Below are 13,504 nucleotides of genomic sequence, written 5' to 3' on the forward strand. Positions count from 1 at the left end.
AGAAGATCAGCATCAACAAAGTGTCATTTGAAAGTAACATGGCATTTGGGAATACATATGTGGATTAATTTAATGATAATTACTCATGGACCTTGAAATTCTATTCTTCACGTCTTCCCAGCTTACCTTACCATTGGTGTTGAAATAGAATGCCTTCTCTCCTTCATGAGTAGCAAATTTGAGGGCCAAAAGAGCTTTTGCATATGATTTAAATAAATTGGAAGTCTCACATTGGAGAAAATTGTCTGTCAGATACAGAATGAAGGGAGCTGCCATATAACAAGTCAGACTATTGCTCCATCTAACACAATGCTGTTTACAGTGACTGGTTGCAGTACCCCAGAGTTTCAGGCAGGAGTCTCTTCCAGCTCTTCCTGGAGATGCCAGGGATTGAACTTTGAAACTTTTGCATGCAAGGCAGATGCTTTACAACAGAACTGGTAAAGGGGAGAGGGTGGCGCTGTGGTCTAAACCACTGAGCCTCTTGGGCTGGCTGATCAGAAGGTTGGCAGTTCAAATCCTCGTGATGGGGTGAGATCTTGTTGCTCTGTCCCAGCTCTTGCCAACCTAGCAGTTTGAAAGCATGCCAATGCAAGCAGATAAATAGGTACCGCTGTGGTAGGAAGGTAAATTATGTTTCCGTGTGCTCTGGCACCCATCATGGTGTCCTGTTGCACCAGAAGCAGTTTAATCATCCTGGCCACATGACTCAAAATGCTGTTTGTGGACAAACGCAGGCTCCCTCGGCCTGAAGTGAAATGAGCACCGCACCCCATAGTCGCATTTGACTGGACTTAGCCATTCAGTGGTCCTTTACCTTTACCTTTTTTACCACTGAGCTACAACCCCTCCCATCGAAACCTAGTTGTGTAAAGTTCAGCTATGGCTTTGTAGGTCATAATTAGCACTTTGAATTGGGCCTAGAGAGAGCCAATGCAGTTGTTTCAGCAATGGGGTGATATGCAATAGGGAGCCAATGCAGTTGTTTCAGCAATGGGGTGATATGCTTCTGATACCTTTTCTGGGCCATCAGAAAACCATTGGATCCATTAATCTCTTGGGGCAGAACATTCAGATTCTGGAGGTTGAAGAATCTGGGAAGCCTAAGCCACAGGTGAGCAGCCTGTGGCCCTGATCTCATTTCATTTGGTCCCTGATGCCTCCTAAAGTTGCCCCCATTCTTCGGTTCTTGCCTAGGATTAGGCATTCTAATCTGAGGTCACCATGGCAACTGTGGGTTTCATTTTCAAAGTAGTCATGGGATGAATATTTTATTAGTATATTGAGGGCAGATTTTCTTTCTTTCTTTAACTGATTTGGCATTCAGTAGCAGAATGTTCAAACCCTGGGAGTTGTCACTAGTGTAATCAAGGGCCCATTGGTTGAGAGATGATCAAGAAGGCAAGGTGACCCAGACATGGTTAGAAATGACCTGACCATTGTCCACCGCATCTCCCACTGCACACTGCTCTTTCAATCTACTCTCTTTTGTGTGCTGCATTGTAATATTATATGTCAGCAATGTGTCAAGTCACTTATAATGAATGCTTGCCACACTGTTAGAAGTTTGTTGACAGGCATTGGTGCTGTGATGGCGAAGCAGCACCAATTAGAGTTTCTCTGCTCATTTCAATGAAGAGAATATCAGCATATGCTAAAGCAGAGGTAGTCAAAATGATGCCTTCCAGATATGGACTACAACTCCCATCAGCTCCAATCATCATTGGTTAGGAATGATGGAGCTATAGTCCACAACACCTAGAGACTACCCCTGCACAAAATTAAGTATGACTAGATCAGATCCATTCCTTGACATTAACTTGGCTTGCACAAGTGGTCTACACATGCACATACACAGGATCTAATGGCTGAAGAACAATGCTGCATTGTAATCTTTATCATAATCATCCTTATCAGCAATTATAACTGCGGAATGAAGAGTAGTAGTTAGTAAGAGCTCAATTATAATGATTCTCTGTTCTGGTAAATCAAAAGCACTTAAAATAGATGAAAGGGCAACATGAATAAAGTCACAATTTCTTGTGTAATCCCTAATCCTGACACTGTGTGACCTTCTGTGAAAGGATTCTGTCTTTTCAAAAGTCTGTCATGCTTCTGTTTGTATGGGTAATGCTCACTCTGTGAAGTTAGATCTAAGAATGCTAGCAGTTGTCAAGCTTTCAAAAAAAGACACATGAGCTCAGCCAGTTACTAGTATCAAGTCCCCCTTAGGCTGTAGTGACAAATTTTGTTTAGCACTGGAGACTTCTGAATAGCACTAAACAACAGCAGTTAGGACTGGTGTCAGATTTCAGTTTCTGTAATTCTAATGTTTGCTATTGCCTTAATGAAAACAAATGAAGTATCACTGGTTAAGCTGCAATTGCCAGTGTGTGCATTCCTTACCAAAGGAGGGACCACACCACCACCTAGTCTCATTCCCTCCCTGTTCTGGATGGAAATACCAATATGCATAAATAGCTCAAAGGCAAACGACTGAATTCAAATGTCTGAAATTCCTCATCTTCCTTCTGAATCACAGTGAAACATACGGTACATGTTTTGCTCTCAATTTCATTGGGTCTAACCCTCCCTAGGCTGCCCATGTCACCTTCCTGAAAGTAGCTTATTAGTGTGAATTATTCTACAGAAACATATATGATCTCCCAGGAATCTGCATATTTTCTTAGGGGCCAAATTTGATAAGACCCTTCAGTCTTAATCTGAATCTGACCCCTTGCATCTGCTATTTGCCTTGGAAGAATGGACATGAGCAGATCTTCGAATGCAAATAGCAGGCACGGGGGGCTGGATCTGGATTCCATCTCCCCCCTGCCCAGTGTCTTCTACTGACATTTTAAAGGCTATTCATGTAATTGTTACTTGTGTGGGTGGTGTCTCATCTAGTCTGTCTCTAAATCAGAGATGGCTAACCTGCAGAAAACCTCCAGATGTTGTTGGACTACATCTTTGACCTTCAGGTAGGTAGCCGTGTTGGTCTGTCACAGTATCTGAAGAAGTGTGCATGCACACGAAAGCTTATACCCCACACAAACTTAGTTGGTCTCTACAGTGATGCTGGACAATTTTTAATTTTTTTAATTTATTACATCTTTAACCGTTGGCCATTTTGTCTGGGGCTGATGGGAGCTGAAGTTCAGTAACATCTGGTAGACGGGAGGACCTGTGACCTAAGCAATATCTACACAGAGGTTAAGAAAATAACTCCATCCAAGAAGGAGCTCTCCTATTTTCTGAATAGTAGATACCTTAAGACTCCATGGGGCAGTAGATAAAGTGACTGCAATCCCACTCCTTCCCTTTGAGCCCCAGAGAAGGTACTGTGGAGCCATCTTTGTGGAGGTGAGGGGAGGCAGGGCACGTGTGTGTGTGTGTGTGTGTGTGTGTGTGTGTGTTTGTGACTGTGCATATATGCAACCAATAAGAAGTGAGAATTTGGATGGTCTGTTTAAGGGCATCTATGCTGGCCCACTTGAAGCATGCAAACAGATACAGTGGTACCTCAGGTTAAGTACTTAATTCGTTCCGGAGGTCCGTACTTAACCTGAAACTGTTCAGGTTAAACCTGAAGCACCACTTTAGCTAATGGGGCCTCCTGCTGCTGCCGCGCTGCCGGAGCACGATTTCTGTTCTCATCCTGAAGCAAAGTTCTTAACCTGAAGCACTATTTCTGGGTTAGCAGAGTCTGTAACCTGAAGTGTATGTAACCTGAAGCGTATGTAACCTGAGGTACCACTGTAAACAGAATAGCAAAGGGACTACTGGGTTTGTGATCTACTTAGGCCTGTGGGATGCCATGGTAGTAGCTGGGTGTAAGGAATAGGACTGCTTGGGCAAAGGTGAGCAGTAATGCAGCTCAGTCCCAGCCATACAGAGTAACAATACGGAAGTCAGGATCTCGTCGCTAAGAATGGAAGGACCTGTCAGCTTCGACTCATGCTGTTCCTTGTTTTTCCAACCTTAAAAACCAGTTCTTCATATTTCTGCAGCAATTTGTGTGTGTTTAAAAAGAACATGTTCACATGATAATTCCTCAGTATTGCAGTGTGCATTTCTCCTAATAAACACAACTGTACATAATACCATGCACTTTTGTATGCTATTTTCAGTAGTATATTCGTTTTTAGACACACTTTCCCCTAATGTATTTGTTTTGGAGAACTGTATAGCAAACTAAGATAGTTGCAAATTTTGAAGGATGGCTGTGTTTCAGTTCTCATATTGTTTCAGAAAGTGCAACTTTGATACATTCACCCTTGAATGTGAACAGAATTGAGTGTCCCTCCCACCCCCTCCTGCTGGTGGACATGCATCTGCAGCAACAGCAGGCCTTTTTTTTTTTTACCATGTTTTACAATGTTAGTGGCTAAGAGTGCATCTTTTCTGATGATAATAACCTGGTTTGAGGAATTTCCTTTTAATTGTGGTTAATATTTATATTCCACCCAACTCTTTTTAGATACTGCTTGGGCACTTTCTGGGAAGAACGGAGCTCTGACATTAGGATTACTAGAGAGTAATTACATACAAATTATTATGCTATCCATAGTCATGTACGTGCTTATCTCTGGTTCTCAGATCTTGCTTCACTAAAAGGTGGATCAAAAGTCAAAGTGTTGCTTTGATTAAACCCATAATTAATCCTCGCTAGAAATCAGTTCCAAGGGCAACCTTGTAAGACCCTAAGTAGCCTGTTTGTGATGCCTTATAGCAAAAAAAAAAAAAAGAAAAGGTGTCATGGAGATAACGCATATGTGAAATGCTACCTTTGTTAAAATGATGAAAATCCACAGGGCATAAAGGGTACTGCTGATTTTAGAAAGGACTAAAACAGAAAGTGAGTGATTTTTTAAAAAAGTATTATATATATATGAGATTTTTAAAAACCGGAAAACATGTAGGTATATTACTCTTCAACACAAAACAAAATATCAATTTATCATTTTGAACAGACAAATATTTTCTCTTCAAGTTTTATTTTTTTATGCTTGTAATAATTCAAGGCAAATTCTGTGTGTGTGTGTTTGGATTCTAATGGCAAAAAATATACCTTCAATGGAGTTGCATATGCATGAATATGAATATTCATATGAATATTCTTTGCCTGACTGTGTGGCATGAAGGCCGCTCCTTGCAAGTCCCTTTCCACCTGGCCTAGGGCGCGGGACAGTTCACCCCTCTGCTGTGGGGCATGAAGGCCAGTTACTTGCAAGGCCCTTTACACCTGGCCTAGGGGGCGAGGCCCAGACTCACCCAGCCCTACTGAATAGGCTCCTCATGAGGCCAGAGGAACATTGCCCAGCTATTGCTTTATTGCTTTAATATGCTGTAAACCACTTTGAGATTTTTATTTTTATTAAAAATATAAAGCGGTATAGAAATTTAAAAATAAACAAATAAATGCTTAAAATTTCCTCACAGTGTAAAGCACAGTGAAGTGTGTTGTGGTGACTGACTTGAGTATAGTGGCTTAATTGTTTGTGGATTGTAATCTATGACAAGGGTGATAGATTACATTATTCTCAGGATACTTCTATTCTCAAACATTATGCCATCCACTCTTGAGTGTCTAGAAGTAAAGTCTTCAAAGGTATAAAGAACTTGAGCTTAGATGATACCAAATCATCAGTGGCAGGGGAGGTTGCTGAGGGATGTATGGGCTTCAAGAAGATCTCTTCTGAAAGCAGATTGTCAGTGAATTTTACCTTTCCAGAATACAAATGGTAAATATGTGAAACGCAGAGACAAATCAATTTCTTCTTCTTTTCAAGTGAAATTTCAAGCATTTTAAAACCACCCATTGATTACAATTAGGGCCAGATGTTGCTTTATGGCCTCAAAGAGATCAATACATAAATATTGCTTCATGATGTGAGGTGACACTGCAGTTCATGTCAGATCATTCAGATGAGTACTGAGCTGTATATGCCCTAACCTGAAACACATTACTCAGAAGTTAGCCCCACTGATTTCACTGTAGTAAGTTTAATATGGTGGTCTATGTCAAATACATTGTGGAAATGTTATCTCTATGAACGCACACAAATAGGAACACACACATATACCTGCAACTGAGAATTGTGTCTCTGTAATCAGGACTCAGTATACCTGCTTTGCCACTGGAAGTTCAGGAACAGCTTCCCTCTGCAAACCATTTAATGTGTGTGGAACTGTACTCCATTGAAATTCATCGTAGAATCAAATACACCACAGACTATAGTTCCTTTTCCCCACCTAGATGGGTGAGAACCAGCTTGACTTTAGAGTAGGCAAATTTGGCTTTCAGGGATCCGATGTACATACTGAGCATCTGTGTCCAAGTCCTGTGTATCTCTAGCCTAATTCTATTTAGCAGTTGAGAACTTTGACTATTTAATTTTGAGCTTTCGTATCATTGGGCAGGCAGGGTCGGGGCCCTGCAGAGGTACTGCCTTTGAGGAATGTTCAGGATTGGTAATTCTGCTTAGTTGTCACAAATATATGTGAGGCTGGACTGCTGCAATGTGACAATGGGTTCAATAAAACAGTGCCAACATCTTCACATTAAACTGAAAGTGGGCGTCTGCAATGACAGAATTCTTGCTGAGGTCTGGGTTTCTAAGGAATATCACAAAGCTGCAGCCTTTTGAGTTTTTTCAAAATTGCTCTAAAATTAAGACTAGGAAGGAAGTGAGAGAAAAGAATACAGGCCTATACATTTTTGGAACTGAGCACTAAATCTTTCAGGGCAAATAATGGATGCTGACAGTGCAAAGGCATTATTTGGTGCTGTTTGAAATTTGCCTGTCCTTGTTATCCCACTGTGTCTCAGGGAGTTGAAAGCTATGAAAAGGCAATTACATTTGCTGAATGATTAGTGGGAGATGTGACATTTGTGTATGTCAAAAATGTTTAACTGCATTAACCTTTGCAAAATTTACACTGACACCTTAAAAATTATACATCTTGTGCGCCACTTGAAAAATCTGAAATGCCCTCCAATGTAAAGCTTATTTACATTTGCTTTTTTACAAAATAAATGGCCCTCATATTTGAAGAGAGATTTGCCAGAAAGTTGAGAGTGCTGAAGCAAGGAAAGTCAAGTGTGTGAAGGTGCTTGGTTGCCTCCCAATTGGAAAAGTGAAGTTGAAAAGCAAACAAAACCCTCACAGAATGCAATTTGCAAGAAGAAGACAAGTTCAAATACAAAATGCATAAGGTATTTAAGTCTCAAGGAAGCAGCTTGCAAACTTTTATAGACCTTTACTTTAAAAAATATTAATACACAGGATGTCAGTAGATTTTCAAAATGTTTTCCCCAAATATATTCAAAGTGCAAACAGGCAATTAAAATGCTCTATGCCACTCTTCTTTTCATTGCCACTTCCTCCAGCATGCTCTGTTTCTGCTGGGACTGCTCACCTAACCAGGTTTCTTTCTTCTCTAAAGAGTCTTCCTCACTGGCGTCAATGTGAATGCTCAGCTGATTGAACTCCATGCCTCTTGTGCTTCACTCCACTGAAATCTGATTTGTTATGAGACAGACTCCGGTGGAATGAAGGACAACAGAATCCATGGAACTTTCTTTGTGTACCTTGGTAACTGGGGCAAACAAACATGTCATGAGAAAAACAGTCAGTAGCAGACACAGGTTGAGTGAAAATTAACACTGGAAACAACATTAAAGGCAGTATTTGTACAGCTCTCCCCCCTCAACCTGATACCCTAGATGTTTTAGATGGAAACTCCCATCAGCTTGGCCAATGATCATGGATGATGCACATTTCTGCCCAAGGCTTCTGAAGGGCAGCAAGTTGGGGAAGATTTGTATCAGGCCCCCTTATTGTTTACTTAATATACTTTATGCTTGGATACTCCCCCCCCCCCCCATTTCAAACTATTCCTCCAGTACATCATCTTTTTGTTTAGCACACAGGGACATTGAAGAGGATTTGTTTTTCTCTGTATCCTCATCCTCTTTAGATTTATCCTTTTGTCATGAACTCTATCAGCAGGCAAGAAATTCTGAAGCACTTAAAGGATTATCCGTATGCTATCTTTGCAGCAGAGATCATTACAATATCTCTGGGAAAGCTTGCGGTTATTATTCATTTGTTGGTCTTGTCGTCTAGTTTTGAGGATCAGATGCTTCACATCTGTGCATTTGTCCTCACATTTATAATAATTCAGAAATACCGACTTTTGAAATGGATGAACATCTGTAGGCAAATAGTTAGATAACACTTAGTATAAACAAGCCCCCAGCAAAACCTAATGGTTTATTTCTAATCTTGCCTAGAATCTTTTCTCTCTTAGGGTAAATTCAGGTGGCTGATGTTTTCACACTACTGTATTTCATTTTCAGTCACAATAGGTAGGGGTCCACATGGACATCAGTTGCCTAAAGGGTCTAGCATGTAATGGATCCTATTACCTCTATACTTTCAACAAGCTACCAAAATGGCACACAAGAATTCAGTGTACAATGTAATAGACATGTGACACAATGCAATAGAAAGGGCAGGCCACAGTCTTATGCAAATAGAGTGATATGGACAGAAGTACTGTGATAGTTATGGACTGAAAGCAACACCTACTTTATTGTTTTCACAATCTCCTATTGTGGTAGATAATTTGTTATACCTAGGACAGGGGTTGGTTTTGTTTTGTGGATGTGCCTGAGGAACCCACTGGAGATAAAACTGCTGTTTTATTACACCCTGTGGAAATACAGAAGAAAATGTGGGTATGACCCCAAAGATCTTACAGGGAAAAGTAATCAAAGGAAGAAAATTCATGAACAAGGGAACATTCAAAGTTTTCGCAGACATAGAAGGGTAATTCATACAGTGAAGTTTAAAATGGCGCTATTCAAATGAATTTCAAAGAGAGCAGATCATCATTTTCATCCTTTGTGGGAAGACGAGCTTGCTTTATTTCACAGCTTGTTGACTTAATTGTGGAAACTTTTATTTAACATTCACTCTCAGATGTTGAATAGCATCTTCCATTTAAAGGTGCATCTTTATTGATTTTCCAAATAATACAAATAAAAGAATAGAAAAGCACAAGAAAGGGTGGGACCAAAAAAGTGCATGAAAAAATGAGTTAAAATAAATGTCAGAAAAATCACCATGAGAAAAGAAATAATCATTTCCACTTTACATAGGAGGAAAGAAAACCTTATATCTAAGAATACCTTAACTAACATTTTGTAATTCCTAATCTTTGATTTAGCAGTGCAGTCCAGTCCTCTATATTTATTTGTTTAATTTCATAAAAATGATAGATCATTTGATTGTAAGAAACAACAACCCTCAAAGTGGTTCTCTTAGAGGTGAGCCTCACTGAATTTAATGGGACTTGCTCCTAAGTAAGTGTACATAGGATTGCCATCTAATTTACACCCAAAATCTAGCTCTGAAGCAAAAAAGTGATGCTCCTACCATTTCACAGAGATCAAACTGAGAAGCTGAGAAAACAAACTCAAATGTACTATAGAGCATTCATTCCAGAGCATAGGACAGAGTTCATTTTTCCTAAATCTCAAGAAATTGCATCAACATCATCTTTCTTTCACATCCTATACACATTTACTTCCAAGTACATGTGTATAGGATTGGGTTCTTTTTAAATGTTTCCAAATAATGTTCCTTGTAGTGTCTAATAAATGGGTCCAAGATCTATGAAGCCAATTTAAGCCCTATACTGACAGAGTTCCTTCTTAAATTTTTAAATCATTAAGAAATAAATGTTTGGCATTTACTTAGAAATACATCCCTAGTGAGGCATAATTCTGAGTATAGGTGGGTAGGATTGAGTTGCAAAAATGTTTAGAAAAGTAGCTTTGGTATAAACAGATTGTGTTGTGAATATTCCCCTGCAGAGATAATGAGATCTTGTGATAGCGAGCAAAGATTCTAAATCCTGAGTTACTAAACCACAGAAGTGCTGATACAGGTCTTCAAAATGCTTGAAGGCTTTTCTTTTAATGTACAGACCTGCTTTTGCAAGTCCTCTCCCTTGGGTATGTTAAGACTTGTTTGGAGGTTTTTGGGAACTTCACAAGAACAAAAGGAACCTGTCTGCTGAAATTCCTCCCTGAAAACCTGACTTCTTTGTAATGCATTTTCATTAGGCATGTTTCTACGGGTCTTGGGTGAGATCAGCCCCCAGACTCTCAGCTTCCTTCCCAAAGTGTTAACCCTTTCCAAGGCCAAGCCTTTAGGGTACATGAAACTTGAATAGAATGGAAACCAAGCTGAGGACATTAGTAATGCTCCCAGCCAATAACTACCTAATAAGCAAACTGCAGGTTACCAAAGCGATAATGGCTGCAAGAATACGATGGGTGTTGTGGCGATGTGATGAAGCACATTCCACAGAAGGAGCTGACATCCAAAATTCCTTTTTGCAGGATCATTAAACAAGTGTACTAAACCATACCTGTTTGATAGACGTTAATCAGAGCTGTTTTAGACAATCTTGCATTAGTTTCCAAGAGAGTTTTGAAAATAGATGGTAAAGAACTATTACTATATACATTTGCATCCAAATTTCAAATCAAATTCTATCGGAAAGGTCTGAGTGAACTTAAAAACTGTCCTCTGAGTGATCTTCAATGTTTCCTGGGCACATTAATGCAAGCTATATCCTAATTTATTAGGCAGAGCTACCATATGCTCAAAGAAAGGAAGACAGCTTTCTTCCCAAAAGCTGTCTTCTGTGCTCAGAGAGGACAATATTTCATGTGCTGAACTTTCAGTTGTTTCCATGTGTCTGAAATCAGTGCTACAGATACATATTCTCCTGATGAGAGACCTTTCCAGTGTCATCCCCTCAAATAAGTCCCACAAGGTTGTCCATTTCCTTGTAGAAATGAATGCATGGAGGGGTGAAGCCGTGTTTGCTACCTGACCCCAACCTCTAACTGTTACGTGTTCAAGGCACCATTTGCACAAGAGCATATGCTCCTATCAGAGATGTTTGACATTGGTGGACTCTCCTTCACTGGAGGATTTTAAGCCATCTGTCTTGGATGCTTTAGTTGAGATTCCTGCATCGCACTGGGTCGGACTAGAAGACCCTTGGGCTCCCTTCCAACTCTACAGTTCTATGATTCATATACCCAAACATGTGTGGGCATTCTACTTGTAAACTATATGCTCCAATTTTTGCAGCCGATGCATCATGCATAGAAAATGAACGTATGCTTAGGTGTATGTGTGTCTAGCAAACCAATGCATGTTTAGGTTCCTATGAACATGGGCATCTTGGGAATATCGGAGGTGGGCTAGCAGTCCACAACCTCAACCTACAACCTGCAATCTCAACCTCCCTCCATTCATTTATATAATGGAATGAATGTTTGAAAGGGTCCATGCATTATACATCAAGCCAAGTCATTGGAATGCCTAGCTTTTTCATTTGAAAATCTTTCTACCTTTTTTATGTTTGAGGTGTTTGCTGCACAAATTGGACTGCCTTCCTTGGAGATTTCTAAGCAGAGGTTGGATGGCCACCTGCCATGTATTATTTAGTTGAGATTCCTGCACCCCAGGGGGTTGGACTAGATGACCCTCAGGGGTCCTTTCCAACTCTGCAGCTCGATGATTCTTTGATTCTAACCTGATTCATGTGGCTGGCTTTGAAGAGCCCAGAGTGGTTATTCAAACCATTCTTGAATGAACTGGCTGGTTTTAGGCAGCTTTCTGAAAGATCAATTCCCCAAAACTTTAAAGCTGTTTTGAGGAGGTCTTTCTCCTTTCCTTTTCATTATATGATGCTGTGGGAATAGCATATGAGCACTTGGGGGGAAGAGAGCGGGAGGTGGGGGTGAGAATCTCCCCATACAGATCAAGACATTCTGCCAGTTATTTTTTCTGCTTACCTTCCAACATCAATGAAAACAGCAATTTATCCCTGTTTAAATTCAAGGTACTTTATAATCCTAGTCAAATAAATATGGATTTAAGACCTTGGGTCTTTTTAAGGAGAGAATATTAACAAGACTGGTGATCAGTTGATACTGCTGTAGTTCATATTGCTTTGACTTTCTCACAGCCATTATCTCTTCAGAGAATCTTGGGCATTTTAGGGGGGGGGGGAATTCCCTGCCTCCCGCCACCATCCCAGCTACAGATGGAATGTGTTGAAAATCTTTCTTAAGGGTGAAATCTTGGGTCATTCAGGCCAAGTCTCTTTACAGTAAAGGTTTTGTGAGTGTACCCAAAATGAAAATTAAGGAGAAAATGGACACATGCACAGATGCTTGACACAATACATTGCCTTCAATGAAATTTGGAATTTGGCTGTTGGGGTACATCTAGATGAGCACCATAAAGGAATGTGTATATACAAATAAATAAGCATGTTCTTCTCTGCTAATTAAAATGGGACTGCACGGATTCCTAAAGGTAAAATGCAACAGTTTTGACATTCTGCATTCCATATTCTTTTTCTTCCTGCACCTCATTTCCTGTTATACTTTCTGCAGCTTCAACATGTTTACTTGAAAATACATCTCTCCTTTTTACTTACTTTCAATTAAGTATATACAGGCTTTGAGACATAGTATATCCTTTCCAGTCCTGTCTCTGCAGTAACAGAACTCCCTATTCTGTCCTTTCCTTAACTATCAGCAAATGTTTACATTAAAGGATAACAGCAGCAACAACAAACAAATATAATCATACTGTATAGTAACTTACCTGTATTTTGATCAGTTTTGAATAGTTCCAGGCCTGGGGCATCTCGGCTTTTACTTTAAGCCATTACAAAAACAAACAAACAAACAAAAAAATCCAAATCAAGAGAAAGAAAAAGGAAGAGAAAATATAATATAAATTACCCTTTGCTTTTAAAAAAAAGTTGCTCTAAAAAAAGTAAAATAAAAATAGAATAGAATAGATTTCAATCAAGGTTATATTGTTCATACAGATAGGCAGGGAAAATAGAAGAGAAATCAGTTGAGCACTGAAAAAGAAAAGAAAAAGAAAGCAATAAACTCATGTTAAAAGTATTTTAAAAACAATACAACAAGCAGCACAGATATAGGACTAAATGTCTGCCCATTCAAGGTGGTGTCCATCAGTGTGAGTCTTTATTTGTCTTATGCATCGGGAGGGTTCCAGTTACCTAAATAACTTAACCAATAGGGAATGGAATCTCTCTACCTGGTTCCACCCACCCAGAACCTCACCCTCCAGGGATAAGTGCACCTTTGCATATCTGTTAGCAAACCTCACTTTTCCCCTGCACTCCATACCTTTTTTAAGTAAAGCCAAACCCGCAGAAAAGTGGCTCTTGAAGGGGATCCTTTTGAGAGCCTGCAAATGCAAGCTGACTGTCTCCAGTGAAGCGGGGGGTCTTTTTTCAGTCTGAGATTTTGCTATTAGAGAGGAAATTGTGGTCTTAGTGAGGATTTCTCTCGCATTTATCTGCAACACGTTTACTCCTTCTTTTGTGACAGGATTTCTTGGACCCGTGAACACAAAGGTGGTGC

General features: G+C 39.9%; 2 long non-coding RNA genes across 2 annotated transcripts; one reads left to right on the plus strand and one right to left on the minus strand.

The window, feature by feature from the left end:
• The first annotated feature begins 730 nt into the window (after positions 1–730).
• LOC307218042 lies at positions 731–4,017 on the plus strand. Its single transcript, XR_013839689.1, has 3 exons — positions 731–938; positions 974–3,518; positions 3,767–4,017. It is a non-coding gene; the product is annotated as an uncharacterized lncRNA (long non-coding RNA).
• Positions 4,018–5,358: 1,341 nt separating this feature from the next.
• LOC307218054 lies at positions 5,359–13,098 on the minus strand. Its single transcript, XR_013839713.1, has 2 exons — positions 12,711–13,098; positions 5,359–6,255 (listed from the first exon to the last, which is right to left on the minus strand). It is a non-coding gene; the product is annotated as an uncharacterized lncRNA (long non-coding RNA).
• Positions 13,099–13,504: the final 406 nt, after the last annotated feature.

Source organism: Podarcis cretensis (genome assembly GCF_951804945.1).
Source record: "Podarcis cretensis genome assembly, chromosome: 6".
Classification (NCBI taxonomy): domain Eukaryota; kingdom Metazoa; phylum Chordata; class Lepidosauria; order Squamata; family Lacertidae; genus Podarcis; species Podarcis cretensis.